General features: G+C 38.3%; 1 long non-coding RNA gene across 1 annotated transcript in view; it reads left to right on the top strand.

Moving 5' to 3' along the window:
• Nucleotides 1-284: 284 nt before the first annotated feature.
• The window catches only part of LOC128851424 (uncharacterized), an 85867-nt gene continuing 67250 nt past the window's right edge, over nucleotides 285-18901 (top strand). The window contains exons 1-2 of the long non-coding RNA XR_008448802.1: nucleotides 285-386; nucleotides 1763-1801. This is a non-coding gene — a long non-coding RNA (uncharacterized LOC128851424). The remainder of the gene's footprint in view (nucleotides 387-1762; nucleotides 1802-18901) is intronic.

The raw sequence follows: 18901 nt of genomic DNA on the forward strand, positions 1-18901 counted from the left end.
GAAATAAGAATACTGATCCCACGGTCAAAATCATTAAGCAGGAATCACGTGGCACGACTGGCAGAGAGGAGGCAACAGCAGGGACTTTGTGTACTGTACACTTGCTCAGATACAAAGAGGGGGAGGGATAAATAAGACATGGAGGTACTGCACAACAATGGGAGTAGCTTTTAAGTATGAGTCTTGTGGCTATCGAACAAGAGAGGAGACAAGGTTGCAGAGAGGAGTCGGAAAATAGGAGGAGGATGGGAGGGGCAGACTCAGTTGGCAGAAAAAGTCTTTCAGAACATTTAGCCATTCATTGCTCCCTTTTCTTGCAAAGACAGACCTACCTGGAATTGAGAAAAGCAGTTGTACAGGCTGGCAAATGAACACGCAGCGACAAGGTGAGTGGGGAAAAAAATGCAAACTTATTTTGGCAGAAACATAGGAGATGTAATAAGTCTTTGTGTGTCTCTAATGCCAGGCTGACTCCTCTGCAGGAATAAGTCAGCACTACGCAAGCTGAGCTACATTAACTCAGCATCTGGCCTAGTGTGGTCAAGTATTTGTGTGGCTCTAAATCAAGTCTGAAATACTTATTATCTGTACATAAGACAGCTAAACCGCCCCCTGAACAAAGGTGAGAATGCAACAGAAAAAAAAAAAAAGAAAGCAAGTAACTGGTGTAGGAGACAGGGCTGCCAGAAGGGCAGCAGTAGGCAAAGATGGGAGGGAAAAATCATCATTCTTAGATGAAAGCCACAGGTTTATTCTGTGTTTTTTGCAGCACATCACTCAGAGCACTAGCATATTCGGTTACTAGTCCAGCTTATTTTGTTCAACTTCGGGGACTAGATATTTATCACTCAGATCAGCTATACAACAAGTTTAAGTTGTCCTCACTGGAATAAATCCTGATTTATACCATCTTAAGTAAGATTTGCTTAAGAGCAAACTCTTGGATTTTTAATGCCTCAAGTGGTGCACCGGGTGAGGCAAAGCTAAGCCTCATAGCTGAGATTCACACTTCCAGGGGCTTGTGTGGTTTTGGATTGTCATGCTTTGCTGTGAACAGCAAGTCTGCTTTGAAAAGTAAGACAAAAAAGTGGAAAACAGGGAAAAGTTTTGACAGGTCTGGATTCACTGGCCTCTGCCAAAGTAGTGTTATTTAACACCTGAAAAGTTGGTCTAAAAGGAAGACACATTGTGTAAAAAGGCAGAGTGATGAAGGGAGTGAGATTTGCTGTACATAAATTTGTAGTGAATTAGTCTCTCAGATTTTTCCCCTCTTATAATCACTGTATCTGTGCTAAGCAGGGGTGGATGGAGAGCTCCCTCTCTGCCACATCTTCAGCTCAAGCTTATTTTGCAACGAACTGGTGTTGCCCATGCAATGGCTCACCACTTTTACACCTCCTTAAAGGTACTCATCACAGTGCAGCTGACAGAAAAGCACAGCACTGCCCACAGAGCCTTGTGAACTAGGTAGAAATTCAGCAATCAATTTTCATATGCCATTTGCTGCATGGCCTCTTTGGGATATGAGGCAATGGCATCCAGCTAAGAAAACACTAATACCTTGAGTGAAATAACTTCACAGAAGCTTAGAGAGGCACCAAAGTTCCGAGGACTGAAAATATGACCTTTTTGTCTTGTACTGTTTGGGGAAATCAATACTTGTGTGCTTGTTCTGTTCTCGAAATAAATATTGCACAGCTGTTTTCTTTATTTCTTTTTTTTTTATATATACCCGTGCCTGATGCCCCGTACTCACAAGCAGCTCTGCAGTAAGCAGCTCTCAGGCTGGAGAGCACACAAGGTGAGAACCTCAATGATTATGGGCTCCTGTGTTGAACATTGATGTCAATGTGTTTTCGGTTCTATACTCCCTCACACTAAGTGTGTGTGGTTGTGTGTGTCTTTGTTCCCTCTCTCCAATAACTTCTGTACTATTTAGCCTACGTAAATGAATTTTGTCAGGTTTAACTAATTCTACTGTAAAACAACTACTTGTGTAGAGGACATTGGAGAGACGAGAGTCTTCTTACCAACATTCCTGTCTTTCTCAGAAAGATAAGATAAAAGCTTTGATTTTACCCCCTTCTAACTCATTGTGCAGGCAGTTGTGTGACGGATGGGTACTGAGCACCTGCATCCCTCCTACACCAGGCAGAGAGTGCAGCAAGCTGGGAAATGCAATTCAGGGGAGATATAGCTCAGTCTTCCACTTTACTCTGTTCCCTAAAAAAACTGTACTCACTACATAAATAATGAACACTTCAGAATAAGAAGATTTTTCTTTATGCATATTTGGACAGTGCCTAATAGCACAATAAAGCCCTGTTCACCTCAGAAGCCTCTACAGGCTTCTATAATATAAATAAATAATCATAAAAAATGAGTTGTCAGGGAAAAAGGTCATGGATCAGCAGAGTAAATCAGACTTTAACAGCCCATCAGGGCCAGACTGCCTAGCAACAAAACAATTCATCATTAAGAATTTTTTGTCCTTTATTATACATTTAGATTTAAAAGAAATGTTGAAATCCCTGGGTCAAAATTTTCTGTATTACTTTGGTGCAAACCAAGAACAATTTATTGAAGTTGATGGAGCTGCTATAAATTGAAGGAAGAAAAAAAAATTAACAGATTGAGAAAAATACTGTCATGCTTTAAGTCTAAGGAGTACATAGTACTGTTTTAAATATTAACCTGTGTACAAATATGGTTATTTTCTCAAACGAATTATTGATTTGGATTTCTTTGTTATTTACACTTCTTGTGCCACAGTAATTTCAAACACACATAAAGCAAAAGGCTTGGATCTTAATTGGTCTGAATGAGCGATTGCTTCAGAAAGTTAAAAGCAAACCAATAAAATCTTGTTTCTTTAATTAAGATAGAAATAAAAAAGACTTAAAAAAAGTGAGATTAAAACTTTTTAGACTTTGAGTTTTGCTTGGTTTACTGTTAGTAAACTGATTCTGAAAAGCTTACTGGAATAAATGACAAGATATTCAGGAACTTTCTTCAATGTCTGAAATCCCTTTTCCTTTATATATATGTGTCTCTCTGTCTATCTGTCTGTCTATTTATCTATCTAGCTATCATTATTATTATTATGTCATCTACAATGAGATCCATCATATTTGTACTGCCATATCACAACAATTCAACCACCAGCCTGAGGTCTGGCTTGGGCCATGCAGGTATCTCTCTTTTTTTGTGAAATCTTGGGGAAGAAGCAAAGCTGATGAGCAGATCACCCTACAGGATTGTCCTTTGTCAGAAGGGATATTATTGAATCTAGTCTTTTAAAACTACCATAGGAGCATGCCAGCTATGTATTCTCCAGTCTTTTCTCCTTTTTCTACTGTCACAGGATGATTTATAAAGCACCCTTCTCTTCCTTAACAGGATTTTGTAACTGGTTCTTGCAGATCTCAAAACCAGGGATGTTTAATATCTTTCACAAGCCAACCCTGTCTCCCAGATCTTTAGGTGTTGCTGCATCTTGGCTGACAGTTTTAGGTGTGGTACTCAGCTATTTTTGTAGATTTTCCAGGAGGGTTTAATATCAAAGTTTTACTATATTATCTGAACAATTTTCTGTAGGTTATGGCTTTGTCATCTGGCAGCGTTTAAGAGCCCTCTCTTCCTCTCCTCCCTTCTCAGCAAAAATAACAATAAAATAAAGTGGATTTGTCAAATACTAATGGTTTTCACAGTTCTGGTTCAGATCAGATGCTTGAGATGACCAGTTTCATCTTGTCTTCGATTATGTCGCATAGACCATTTTGATTGGAATGTAAATTGTGTTTGACTTCCTAGGCCTAAGTACAAAGGCCTGGTAAATTTTGGGGTAATATCAGAAAATAGACATCTGATGTTCTGATAGGTTGGATGATTTTAGTGCTTTGAATGTTAGATTTTAATTGTAAACAGAAGGTCATCTGCATAATTATTTGTGGCTTGTTCTTTTATTTGTTTTTGCATATAGTACTGTTTACTAATCATTTTAGTTATAGGACAAGTAATTGCACCTCTCTGTACACTGTTAGTGGCAAGGGTTTTACTATCACAGATCATGACAGATGGACATGTGTACAGAGCTTTGATTAACACCCCAGATTCTTTTTAAAACTGTGTATTTATTGAGCATGTAGCACAGATAGCAGAGAATGAGACTGACATCTTTTTCCTTTCCTAATATTTTAGGACCAGAAGTCAGTTTTACAGATGGCTTGTAATGGTACATATAATAACATCTTTAAAAGTACCTGAGTTACTTATGATCTTTAAGCTTTCAAGGCTTAACTAATCTTTCTGAAACTGAACATTCAACCTGTCTGAACTGATAAATAATTTATCTCAAGAACAATCAAAAATTTCTATGAGTTTTCAAAATTATTCAAAAGAGAAATGAAAATCACTCAAATTACACTGCCAGAAACAAATAGTAAAGAGAAAGCCATCAGTACTTGTAGGTCAACTTAGAGGATGTTTGGGTATCTATCTCAGAGAAGCTTGATGAAACTCTAATGCATCAAAATGTTTCCTCGAACTGATGCTTCACCAAAATAGAAAATAAATACTTTCTGCTACCTTGCACAGCATCCTGGTAGCACAGAAAGTCTTAGCATCTGTTCACCCCTCCCCATCAATCTGTAACCCCCTTGCCAAAAACCTCTTGAGCGTCCTACCTTTCTTCCTTGATCTCAGTGTGAAATCCAGTAACTGCAGGCTCTTCCACTGAAAAAAGGTAACCAGAATAAAGAAAGGAAGAGGAGAGCTGGGAGATGGTAATCAATTTTTAGTATGATAGCCTAAAGTGCTTTTTTGACCAAATCGTCTTTTGAATCACTGTACCTCCTACCCTTTGCAAATGTCTTTATGAAGGAAAGAGGGAAAAGACATCCCAGCTTACATTCATGGGAAGGTGCGCAAAGGAAGGGGCAGAGAATGGGAACAAGACTGTGGATCATGGAGCTGCAGAGAGCGCATAAGGAGGAAGCTTATCTTCCCAATCTTTGCTCTCCCTACTGCTCTGAGATTTTGCCTTGAAATGCTATCAGATAAATGCAGCATGCCTTTTTTTATTTACTTCATTCCTGACCACGCAGATCAACTCTTAAATGAGCAAGGGAGAGGGAAATCTGCCACAGGACTACCATGACAGAATTTTTTTTCACAAGTCTTAAAATCCATGTCGATATAAACCAAAATGCATAGGAAAGGAAAAAGACAAGCAAAATCATTTGGAAATACTTCAAAGCAGAAGGTAAGGGGTGGGATTGTTGAATCTGCACCACCGAGCTTGTTTTGGATAAACATGTAGAATTAGTGCCAATGATCCTTTTCCCTTAAGGGGTAACAGCTGTGCTTGATTTATCTGTAAATATTTATGGCAACAAGAACCATCTCAAATATCTCTTTGTCCTCCTAAAGCAATTTGTCACATGTGAAAGTTTGGAATCAGACTATTTGGAGATCTGGCTCTGATTGGAAAGGGGGAAGAAAACTATATCTCTATTTTTCAGTTTATTACAGGGGACTCTATTTGAACTTCATGGTTTAGGACCACATTAAATTCCTCTACAGTTTTATACTCACATAAATATAATCAAACAAAATGGACTTAGTTATCTTTTCCACCAGGTTATGGGCTGAACCTCTCTTAAAAGTTATTCATGACCTTTATCGGAAGAATCCAATACAATCATGACTCTGCTGGTTTGACCCTATATAATGCTTATCTTTCCTCAGCAGGTATAATCCTTAGACAATTTTTACACTTAAAGATGATCAGAAAGAAAGATATCTAGCCAGAAAGATTTCTGGCCTTAATCTTCTGGCCAAATATTTTTTGGACCTCACAAATTGCACCAGAAATCCATGTGTGGCCAAGTGATTCAAGTCTCAAATCATTCTAGTCAGGAGAACCCAAAAACTTCACTCTAAACTAAATACCTGCTGACTAGCCAACTTTGTTGATGACATCAGTCAATGGAGGAACGCTCGGTTCTGTTATCTAAATATTAGCATCTAGTACTATCAGGATATGCCACCTGGCCTCCTCCTGTTCTCCTGAAGAATACAGCTCTTCCTTAAGTCTCCTGCCATAGCTGCAAATCCTGTAGAGCACTGACAGATCTTTGTTATTCAGATACTTTGCGAACTTGCAAATGACAGAGATGACAGGGTTTAAGAATCTGCATGCCGCTCTGTATCTCCACTACCTGTAGTGGAAGTTGAAGCACTGGCAGCCCACAGAGACTCCTGCACACCAACATCCATATTTAGATGCTCTTGACTCCATATCTATAATTCTGCCTTATTTCGCCAGAATAAGGACAACCTTAGACTCTACGTGGCAGAAGTGCTGTGTAGAGATTGTCTCAATTAAGTACCAGAAGTAGCGTGCCCTGGTTTGCATGGAGTTTGCCATGAGTTAACTAGCCCAGTTTAGAAAGAATAACTGCTGTCTTGGCTGGAGTTTAGAGTTATTAATTTACTGTTACATGTTTTTGTGACTTAGGTATGTCTATTCAGCCATTTATTTTCCCTTAAAAGACTGTCTCCTGGTTCCTGGCCTGTGTTTTGATTTCATGACATGCTGTTCTGTATTGTTGTATTAAATTTGATCAGTGAGTCTAAGTGATAGCTAAGAGGAGATTTTCAAGGGAGATGCGTCAATCTGCCCAGTGAAGGCAGTGCTGAAATTCATGGTTTACATCACCAAGCCCTAATCACTTTCCAGATTACCTTTCCCCTCTGCAACACGATGTATAACCCTTTTGCAGCTCCTTGACTCCCGATTCCTTAAGATTATTTCCTCTCATGTCCCCTGCTATTCCATTTTCACTGCTTGAATTTCTTTCCCACGGCACTCCTTTTCTTCAGCTAATCTGAAGGTAAAAGATGCTTTGAAGACCATTAGTTTTGGCTCATTTATGTTTTCTCACCTCTGCTCCTTACCCTCCTACAGATGCTGCTCTGTGCCAAGAAAATGGGAAGGAGAAGAGTAGGAGGAAAAACTATTAACATATACTAAAGCACAGTTGTGTTAACGTGCTCCAAACCACCATTTTATTTCGGTTGAGCAGGCTGGAGCCAAGATGAATGTATTGTTGCGTGGCATGGACTCACCTTGTCTAGCTTCTGAAAAAGCTTGATTCTGTTTGATTTCCACAGCAGCTGTTATTGTGCGACCTGCAGAATTATTCAAGCTCAGATAGAGATACTGAGTTAGAGTAACATCGTGAGCTGTCCTGTTTCTATAGAGTAAGGTGAGCTCACAGTGAGTTGAAAACCAGCTCCTGCAGAAAACAAGCAGTTTTGAAGTTTAGTGAATAATGTCAGTCATTCCCCTGATAACTCGTACAGTCTGAAGGTGAAAGGTCATGCAAACCTGTGAAATGGTTCATCATTTCTGCACAATGCAATAGAAAATAGAGGGTTAGTTGAAAACTGGTGAGCAGGCAAAGCTCAAAAATTCCTTTTTAGGCTTCATAGATATAATGTTCTTTAGCTAGAAATGAAGAATAATAAATGAGGGAGAATGCAAGTCATTGAGTGCATGGTTTAGATATCTACACAGAGATGTCCTCTGCAAATTTAGGCACCACTACCCTTCATTTCCTGATACAGAAAGATGCTTTTTCTGATGCAACTCATGGCTTATTTGTGTTTCCTGTGCAGATTTCTAGGATTTTTTAACGGAATATTACTACACACCTTGGTTGAAATGTACTTCATGCTAAACCCAGGGAGTATAGATTAAATACCAGTCTCTTCAGTCTTCACAGAAAATGCCAGCAAAAACATTGCGGTTCCGGCACTACAAAATTATGTCCATTAAAATGGGACAGAGAACTTTAACGAGGTACTGAACAGATCTCAGGTTGTCACTATCTCAGGTTACTCTCTATTAGGACTATAATTCACTCTCCTTAATAGGTTTTCAATGACTTGTGATTGGCATGGAAGTTACATGCTATGTCATGCTAAAACTTTGTGTAAATCATAGAATCGTAAAATGGCTTCGGTTGGAAGTGACCGTAAAGATCATCTAGTTCCAACAGCCCTGCCATCAGCAGAGATACCTCCCAGTAGATCAGGCTGCCCAAGGCCCCATCCAACCTGGCCTTGAACACTTCCAGGGATGGGGCATCCACAGCTTCTCTGGGCAACCTGTTCCTGTGTCTCACCACCCTTATCCTATTGTCATATATCTGAAAGCTCAGAAGTCCTGTGCTCATCCTGTACTGAATGTACCCATGTCAAACGCAGATCCAGAAAACCTTTATTAATGTTAGACCATGATAAGATGATGACCATTTGCTAGGTAGATATTAGAGACAGAGCTGCAGTATTCTTGTTTATACAGAATAATATATTATTCCAAAACTGGACTTCTGGTGTCTATAAAAGTAAAGATTGCATTATGTGCATTTATTTGTTTGTGTGAATGTTGAAAACCCATTTCTTGAGTTGGTGATTAATCCTTTGATAATCTAATATTAATTTTGACCTCCACCTGGTATTAAAATTTTAAAATGAAATTATTTGTTTAGGATGGCAAATTAACATTTTCATAAAGAGGAATAATACACAAGCAACTGCTTTTCCAACGTTTAGTTTCAGTGATTTCCCTGTTGGCAAATATTTAAACTAGAAACACAACAGGTCAGTAGAAAATTAAAGAATCTTTTTTCTTTTCTGAAAAAGCCATTTCTGTTTCCTTCTTTGCAGACAGAATGAAAAACACAGAGTAAAAAAAGGTTTGTCTACTTCTTTTATTCCTAGGCTGGCAGAGAGATATAGAAATAGACATTACATGGGAGAATCACAATACATTCTTGTCGTTCTCCACAGATACATACAATCTAGCATAATGGCAGCTAGGAGAAAAAATATCTTTGAAAATAATCTAAGTGTGTGCATATTTGGGTGGATGTGGTTAGTGGCTTAAGCTTTCAGAGAGTTCATGTTTATGGGAATCTTTTATTTCTATATCAAGAGGCTCAAGCAAATGCTGGATAACATCAGAGTACTAAATAAATTGTTTTATTCTATCTTGCTGAAGCCATCAATATCCTCTGGTGCAGGAAAAAAGTACAGCTAGAAATACTCTCACATATTTTTGTTGGTAGTTCAGGCCAGAGGGATACGAAAAAAGTTCCAATAACATGTATTTTATTTCAAAAGTAATGGTAAGGTCACAGCTGTCAATTGCAACCTTAAATACCCCAGCAGCTCCTGAGCTGCCTAATCCTGAGAGAGCAATATTTACCTAAGGGTCAACACTGCTTGTAATTAATTCAGTGTTAAAGCTTGCCAGGGCTTCAGTGATTCAGGATTTGTCTCTGCAAATGTGGGCCCTGTACGTGTTGAGCTTTCTGCTTGTGCTATCTGTCTGTCTTATTACACCCATCAAAGAGAAAGGAATGGACTTTTTTGTACAGAGAAAATCCCTGATAGTCCCTTCCGAGTCCTCTCTTACATCTCTGAACCTGATCACCACATTTTAAGTCATAGAATCATAGAATCATAGTATCATAGAATCATAGAATAGTTTGGGTTGGAGGGGACCTTAAAGATCATCTAGTTCCAACCCCTCTGCCATGGGCAGGAATATCCCACTAGATCAGGCTGCCCAAGGTCCCATCCAACCTGGCCTTGAACACCTCCAGGGTTGGGGCAGCCACAGCTTCCCTGGGCAACCTGTGCCAGTGCCTCACCACCCTCATCATGAAGAAATTCTTCCTAATGTCCAGTCTAAATCTGCCCCTCTCCAGTTTATACCCATTCCTCCTAGTCCTGTCCCCACAAGCCTTTACGAATAGTCCCTCTCCAGCTTTCCTGTAGGCCCCTTTCAGGTACTGGAAGGTCGTTACAAGATCTCGTCTGAGCCTTCTCCAAGCTGAACAAGGTGAACTCTCTCAGTCTGTCCACTTTGCTTTTTTGAAGTTAGCGGTTTTTGAGCATGGGGTTGGAAGTAGACGACCTCCAGAGGTCTCTTGCAAATAGTACGGTTTGATACGATGATTTTTCAGAGGTGCTTTGCCAACTAATGGGAAAATTCAGAAGTTTTACCGAAAATAAGATAGAAGTATGATAACTAAAGTGGGTACCTTACTTGTATATTTTCATACTATGATGCATGTAGAGTGTAACAGTTGCCCTTAAAAACAGTAGGATCAATGAACATCTTGATGTTATTTACAGATATCATAACAATATTTATAAGACAGTTTAAACAATTTATTGCAATGTCACCTTGCTCCAGAAACCTCTTTAAGCCTACAAGAGTCCAGTGAACTTCAGCTCAAGAATCAAGATCTACAAAGTAATTTTTTTAGAGAGGCCTGTAGATGGGTATGAGGAGGCATAATTAAGTTGCAATTAAGGCATAAGTGGGGGGAGTAAGAATCCTGCTCATAGTCCTTTATAAACAGATCTGTAAAAGTATCATATCTCTACTGATCTGAATGGACAGGAAAATGGAGGAAGCTGGTTCCCATGTATTTTTCTCATGTGCTTGGCATTAAACCTAGCCTTTAGACTAACCTTACTCTGGTCACTGTTGACAAACTCTTCTAGAAGTAACAAAAATAACCATACGTCACTGTGCAGAACTAATTTTATTTTGGCAATTTATTAAAAATAATATAACAAATAACACTCTTCCTGCCATCTTTTTTTAACCCTATGCTTGGTCATGCATAAAAGCAGAAATTATTGGTACAAGCATCTTAAGAATAATTTTGCATTTCTGTACCATAAATAATTCTTTCTTCTCCCTTTTCTGCTCTGCAACTCTGTTCTGTCAGCCACTCAGGGACTGAAAGAAGTACCACAAGGGACCATGGTCCCCTCTTAAAAATCTTGCAACATTTCATTCGCTTATCCAAGGAATCCCTAAAGCTAGATCATCCCTAAAACTGACTAAAAATCTAACAGTAAAACAAGCGCTTCTTATAGATGAAATGATAAAGAGATCTGAGACAGAAACCTATAACTTTCACCTGTACAATTCGTGCCTATAATTTACATCAGTGGTCTACACACAACACAAGGATAATTACATCTCCACTATTTTCTCAAATTTAAAACTATTCCTAACACTGGTAAAGCTGACTGTTGCAGGTGACACTATTAAAAGTTGACAGTCAAACTCTGAAACCAAAGGTATAACAATATTCTAGGCTTCATTTAAAAGCAGAGCTGGTTTCCTTTTCATCTATTTACAGCCCAGTACACAAATTTTAAATATTTCCATGCTCATTTGTTTTATGCTAACTATAGTCCTAATTCTGACCCTGTTCACTACTTACTTTCCAGCCATACCATAAGGTTAGAGAAAAAATAGTGAGCTACTTGGATCACGTACATGTTTTATTTCTATAGTCTAGAAAAAGTACCACAAAAGTTATATCTGTTCCTCATTTTCTGATTCCTAATACTAAACTTAATCTTAGCTCTAAGCTTCCATATTCCTCAGTCATTGATAAGAATGATAACTCTGATCCGTTGGCTTCACAATTAAAATTATTTAATTTTGAAGATCTGAAGTAAGTAAAATAGCAACTATTCTCACTTTCTGAGAAAGTGACACTAACTTTGCTGTGGCTATTTTGCTATCACTAGGCATAAGTTGAAAGAAAAATATAATTATAAAATTGTGGTTCTTATGAAAGCACTTTCTACAGTATACAATCATAATTCCAGCACTTATCTCCCTCATTCCCATAACTCTAACCTTAACCCTACTGTGCTTCTCAGTCACAGCTAAAAGGAAGGAAAGATAATTCATTATCTCCAAAAGACACAGACATGAGTATTACTTTTCTTATGTAGTGTATACCTATATGATATAATTTTCCTACTCCTTTTCTTATTCAATAAAATGTCAAAGAATTTTCATGAACCCATGGAAATTGTCACAAAAAAAAAAAAAAAAAAAAAAAACAAACCAAAACAACAGACATTCCCCCACGCCATGTTCTCATTAACATCTACATTTATAACTCCTGGGTAATGCTCAATGCTACCACAAAAGACTATTGACATTTTCTCCAATCCAGCTCTAGTCCTTCCTATTGAAACATTAACCCTTATTTAACCTCTGAACTGTGATATTTAAAAAGCTGCACAGTCACCCTGGAGCAATCAGAGAAAAATAAAAGAATGTAAATGTCAATGCTCTTTCTAGTGCACTTCTCTTTCTGGATTGTGCCACACACACACTGCACCACCACAGATAAGTTTCAACTCACCCTTTTCCCAAAAGTGACTTAATCAAAACTTCCTCCCTCTTGTGATCTCCAGACTGACTTAAAAGCCTGTTCCTAAAGTTAATAGTCATGTTTGGTCATTAGTCTATGCCATCAGTCATTTTATTGTGAGGGTCTACTTATAATACAGCAGACCTTTCTTACACTCTTTTCTTAAAGCTCTCTTTCATTGAAAAGTTTGCAAAAAACCTTAGGTGATCCCATCACAGCAATCTCAGCAATAGTTTTATTTCTCATGCTGCACAAGAAATTTGTCCCTTCCCTCTCCAACCCTTAAATATACAAGTTTTGAAGCATCAAAGAGTGCCAAAGGCTCTGAAAGGAAAATCGTCAATCATCTAGCTGCCCCTAGAACTCATTCTGTCATGCTATGTAGTGCTAAATACTGACTGGTTTGCAGTACCCTACCCAAGATCCTTCCCCTCAATGCATTTCGCTCTATAACTTTAGTTCTTGCTTCTTGGCTCCTCAGGTCTCCTCCTTATCTCTCTGCAAGAAATAGCATCCAAACAAAAAGGTGCTCATTTTCCTTTCCTAGGGACTCTACTCTTTAAATCTTTTTGCTTCTTCTCTTTCAGAAGCTGTAACCCAATGCTAAACATAAACATATCTTTTGGAAAAAAAATCCGTGGATCTTAGGAACATAAAACCTAAAAAAGATATTTGCATGAATATCAGCATTCACTATATCCTTAAACTTTTGTCAATAGATCGTATTTGAAAACTTCTGCCGTTTTTTTTTTTTTATCCAAGCATCAACCTATTCATCCCTCTCTAGTAAAGTCTGTGGACACCAAGAGTTTACAGTGAAAATGGAGTGATGAGAAGCTTGGGTACAGATCAACTGCAAGAAGGAGGAATGTCTCGAGAGAGCTGAGATGTATGGACCATAGCTTTGAACATAAACCAGCTGTGGGAAAATGGAGACAAGAGAAGATGCAGAGGCGAGGCTGGGATGACTTGTAATAATTTTAGGACACATTTGCCATTGTCAAATGGCATGCAACAGGGCATAGCTCAGGGTTAGAGGCTGAGTTTTGGAAAGGAAGAAAGACTAGATGTTATGAATAAAGCCAGTTAAACTTTAGCTTGATATCTCTTCTCACCCTCAACTAGCAGTTACTGGCCAAGATTCAGTATGTAATAGGAAAACGGTATAAGGGCAAAATTGCAGCGGTTGAACAGGACTTAAAACAGCCAAATAAATTCACTACTTATCCATGTGTTTGTATACCCTAAATCCCACATTTAAGGCATTGAATGGGAGGATGTGACTGGATACACATGAAACTGGGAAGGAGTTATAGGTGATGATTATAATAATAATAATACATTTTCAATGGAGAGTTGCATAGAAACTGCTGTCAGCTATGCAAAATATATTTATTTTTTTGAAAGAATGGTGATGATGAAACTCAACTTACTTTCCCATTCCCACTTTCTTTGTTACTTCCTTTCATTTGACTGGAATGGACTGTGGATAGCGAGTTTTATCCTTAATACAGTGAAAGCAGCTGGAGTTTGTTGTGTGTCGAGAGACACAAATACTAATATCAATTTTTACTTGATAGGTAAAACTGACAGATGTAAAGGTAAAACTGACAGATGCTCAGGATTTATTCTGCATTTGCTAGAAAGAGGCTGATTAGGAGCGTATCTGTAAAGGAATTCTACAAAGACTGCCAGTTTGGGAAAAGCTTCCAAACTAATCCAGCATAAATTCTGATATGCTCCTCAAATGCTGTGACTGGACAAGCACTTGGACTATGTTGTGCTTGCAAAGAGATTTAGTTTAAAACCATTGCACACTGCTTAGAAATTCTGACATCATGTTTACTGGGGGGAAATCAAGGAAGAAGGTTTAACTGTCTCATAAACTGAATTTCTGTCATCTTCCTTTGCATTCCAGGCCATTAGTCATGCATGTGCAATTAAGTTTTCCTAGGTCTCAGTGTTGAGATGTGTAACCAAATTGAGTACAACTTTAAAGATTGTAAATGTCTTCCTGTAGGAAGAAAAACTATTTACTTCCCCAGACTTGCTGGCAGCATTAGACTGACTGTAGCACCATATTTGTATTTTAAAAATCCACTGCAAAATATTCAAGAAGAGCTCTCCACAGAGAACATTGCATAGGAGATTTTTTTCTTAAACATATGGTAGAAAGCATATTAGCATGAGTAACTTCTATGACATTTTTCCCTCTTCCCATCCCCAGAATTGCTGTGAGGCAAATACAGAGTGTAAGTAAGTGAGGATCTGGAAGAAGAAAAGAAGAAAGTAGGAGCTGGAAATAAGGGAGAGAATTCAAAATCAGAGAGTTCCTGAGGCACAGGTTTTCTTCTTAAACAGGCAGTTGTAAATCAGTAACTCTTGAAAAAAATACTCTCAAATTCAGGAAGTCCTAAGTCAACTGATGAACCTGTGAAGGGATTTTTGTGTGTATTTACACATCTCTGTAATTAACCTACTAATGAAATTCTTGTGACTGGGACTTTTAACATTCCTGTCTCTACCATAGAGCTGCTTTGGTAAATTATGATTGCAATGTGCCTTAACATTCTGTATGTAAAATTAGAATAGCAGTTCTTCCTTTCTGTAATCTATTTAAGTTGTGAGCAATTTGGGAAGGAAACTGGGTCTACCATTGCCGGAGGCTACCCTAGATCATCTGTGTCCACTGCTAAGAATGAAAAGCTCCAGCCACTTGCAAACTTGCAATATTAACAATAAATCTGAACACGGGGAAGCATAAGAAATCATTTTCATCCTCTCCTAATCTAGTCTTTGTGATGCTCCAGGGAGGCCAAATAAAGCTACAAACATAATTATCAAAAGCGATCTGCAAAAAAGAAAGAGGCAGATGATAGTAGATTTTCTGTCCCTCCTCAGTCATCTGGTATCACCAATGTGATAATCCTGAACTCCCAATACATCATTACACTCATGCACTGATCTTTATGTCATTTTATATAGCCATGCACATAAAGTAGGAAAAGCATGATGTAGCAGGTTTTTCTGTGCTAAAACCTTGATAGTCATCTTCCAGAAAATAGCAATCAAAACCCTAAGAGACTTCATCAACTTTATTTCTTTGCTTGGTTAAGACTTCATTTAGTAGTTTCACTTTTCTGCCCCTCTATCTTTGCTCTTCCTCACCTCAGATAGGAACTCTGTGTGTCACCCCAAATCCATGCTGACCACATGTGCTCCTGCAGTTTGTGAATCAGAGAATTCTAAATGGGTGTTAGCATCTAAAAGTCTGTGTCAGATCAACGCGAAGATTTGATTTCATAGAAAAAAGTGGAAAGATGATTTTTTAGACAAAAGGCAAACAGCCAATGGTAGACCAGTTGCACAAAGTTTCAAGTCTTCATTAATAAATGTGCTAAGGATGAAAACTTTCTACTTTGTGGAACTGTCAAGAAAACAGAAAGTAAAAATAATTATTATAGTGTACTATTTTCAGCATTATCACATGATGGAAGCAAGAAAAACAACTAAAACAATTGTTTAACCAGTAAGTTCTGCCTTTCGGTTGTGCAATTAGTGGGTTCCTCTAGTAGAGTTCTCAGACTAAGAGAGCACTGAGATTTCTATTTGGGCTTTCATAACTGGGCTTTCATAACTGGAACAAAGTTGTTCTCACTGCAACTGACAATGGAGAAACTAAGAGGGTCCTAAGAGTAATTTTGAATAAAGAAGAAAATATCAGGCAGCACTCAGCTTCAAAAAGTTAATGATGCTCTAGACTGAGATCTTAATACAACAGGAAGACAGTCAAATTATCATCTCACCAAGACCCAAAGAATGTGATGCTTTTGGTTATCATCATGTAGATTGAATAATTCAACACAAGTAAGCAAAAGAAAATGCTGCAGACATAGCAGGGCCTTCTTGATCACTTATGAAAAGGTCCTAGGTGCCACAGTCAGAAACTGGAACAGGGTCCAGAATATGTTATCACTGCTTAGAGACAAAACAGGGGTAGGCATTGTCACACAAGAGAAGGGGAAAACCAGGACAAAAAAATTGCAGGAGGATGGATTTTTCAGTTTTAAATATTTTTTCAGAACACCCCTGCATTGGTGGTTGTTTCCAATCTTGCATTATGTCTTGCCATTAAGACATTTGTGGCATTTTGCATATCTATTTAGCATGAGTTCAGCTTTGAGGTGCAATAGGAACTGGAAGTACTGTTACACCAACAGCATCAGCAGCGTATTTTCAATAAATATTGTTACCAGTTATTTAGATTATAAAGCAATTTGCATAGTTATCTTCCCTCTCAATATTTATCTGAAATTCCTTGATAGTTTGTAGTATAAAAGTCAGAATAAAACTGTGTTTAAAATGCTAATTCACTTTAAATATTTCTGCACCCAAGCCCTTCTAAGAAGAACGTGTAATAATCTGTTCAGCAATGATTCCAGATAGATGACTATGCATGTCTTTCATTTTAAAGAGAATTTCCTTACAAATTTTCAATACAATTGATTTCCACTCTGAAAGAGAGTATGAAATTTTAAAAGCAGAATAAGATGGTTTAGGATGAAGAACAAGGGATGGATTTTCAGTCTTCAGAGGTTTTTGTAATCAAGATAAAAAGAATACATGGTTCTCCTGTTTTTTATCCATCTCAAACTTTTTAATAAAGCATGAAGCTGATGGAGAGTGACAGAGTACTTCTCACCCACAAAACCTCAGATTATTTAGTATACATAATGCCTTACAAAAGTAAATCCAGATCACCACATTTTTCAAGCTTTACACATGAGTAGGTAGATTGTGTTTCTATTGCAGTCTTCACTCAAAGAGATCAGACTTCACAGGTCCTGGGCTAATTTGCACAGAGGGCAAATCAGAAGGACTTTAACAACCAATCCAAACACGTTAATAAGGCTTATGTAGTTCATTAGCTGGTAATCAGGAGGGCAGCGGCCTCGAGCAGCTACAGACTCACTGACCCGAATTTTTGTGTAGTAATCATAGCAAAGTGGCAGATGTTGTTTACATCCAGTATTGGAGGATTCCCCTTGAATGCAAGCTCAGATTGGACTGGAACAGACTGATTTGGCGCAACACAGCACTGTGCTCCTTTTTAGGTAAGTTCAACCAAAAATAAATCCTCTCAATACTCACAAACAGCTCTAGCACTCAAATAATTATGTCTCTCTTCGAATTTTAAGTCCCTATGTCAGCAAGTGTAAAGAGAATGACAAGAAAAGCACCCTTCAAAAGTATAATTTAAGTAAACACCCAGCATTAAGTACTCTTTCAATTTGATAATACGTTCTCCACCATGTTCCTTCTCAGAGCATGGAGGGGGCAAAGATACACATGCACATGCTTATTTTTTATAACATGCATGATATAAAGGGTAGTGCCTCAAGCAGAATTCGTAGAAGGAATTAGGAATGCAGCATCTGATCTGCATCCTCACTAATTCCTGTACTTGGTGATTTCCAGGACTTAAAATTCCTTCAAAGAGCCCAAGTTGCCTATTCCAAACTGTGGCTAGGGTGATATCATGGTTCACACCTCACAGGGAAGATCCTTCCTCTATGAATTTTCCTTCTTCCCTTATTTTATGCATAAGGAGCAAATTCTGCCCTTACACAGATCTACAATAACCTTATTCTTGTCACACATTTCTCCCTATTGTTTCCATCAGTCCAAGTAAAGCAGCTCCACTGGAGTGCATGTGATATGAGTCATAACATTGTCACAGGTCCTGCACATAGGTCAAGGCAATTCTAAGCACAAATGCAAGCTGGGCAGAGAATGGGTTGAAAGCAGCCCTGAAGAGAAGGACTTGGAGGTGCTGGTGAATGAGAAGCTCAATATGACCTGGCACAATATGCTCAGAGCCCAGAAAGCCAACTGCATCCTGGGCTGCATCAAAAGAACTGTGGCCAGCATGTTGAGGGAGATGATTCTCCTCCTCTACTCTGTTCTCACTAGACTTCACCTGGAGTACTGATTTCGGTTCTGGAGTCCCCAGCACAGGAAGGACATGAACCTGTTAGAGTGAGTCCAGAGGCAGCCACAAAGATGATCAGAGGGCTGGAGCACCTCCCATATGAGGACAGGTTGAAAGAGCTAGGGTTGTTCAGCCTCGAGAAGGGATGGGGAGGAGAGAAGATATCATTACATTTATCATTATATATATAGAATATATCATTCTATATTTCTATGATATAAGACTTGCTGCAATGCACATACACACACCAGTTTCCAGTTCACAGTTTTCAGGCCCTATTTTTGTGTTTTGGGTTTGGGTTTTTTTCCAGTAGAACCATAACTATCAGATATGCATGTAAATTAGAGATGCAGAATCTCCTGTAGAAGTAATGACACCTGTGTGATATGAAAATTCAAATGGTAATACTTCAGCTGAATACCATTCCTAGGATGTTCTTTAGAAGAGGAAATACAGGCATCTTCTTTGTCTGGAAAATGCAGATTCAGAAAATTTCATCCACGTATTTGCTAAGGGCTCAGTTATGGAAAATTTAATTTCGGAACCTAAATTTTCCTGAAGTAAGACTATATTCACATAGAGACAAATTAATATTTGTAATTAATGCCCGTTACCTGATGGGAAGACTTCTTAAATA

This window comes from Cuculus canorus, chromosome 2 (genome assembly GCF_017976375.1).
Source record: "Cuculus canorus isolate bCucCan1 chromosome 2, bCucCan1.pri, whole genome shotgun sequence".
In the NCBI taxonomy this organism is placed as follows: domain Eukaryota; kingdom Metazoa; phylum Chordata; class Aves; order Cuculiformes; family Cuculidae; genus Cuculus; species Cuculus canorus.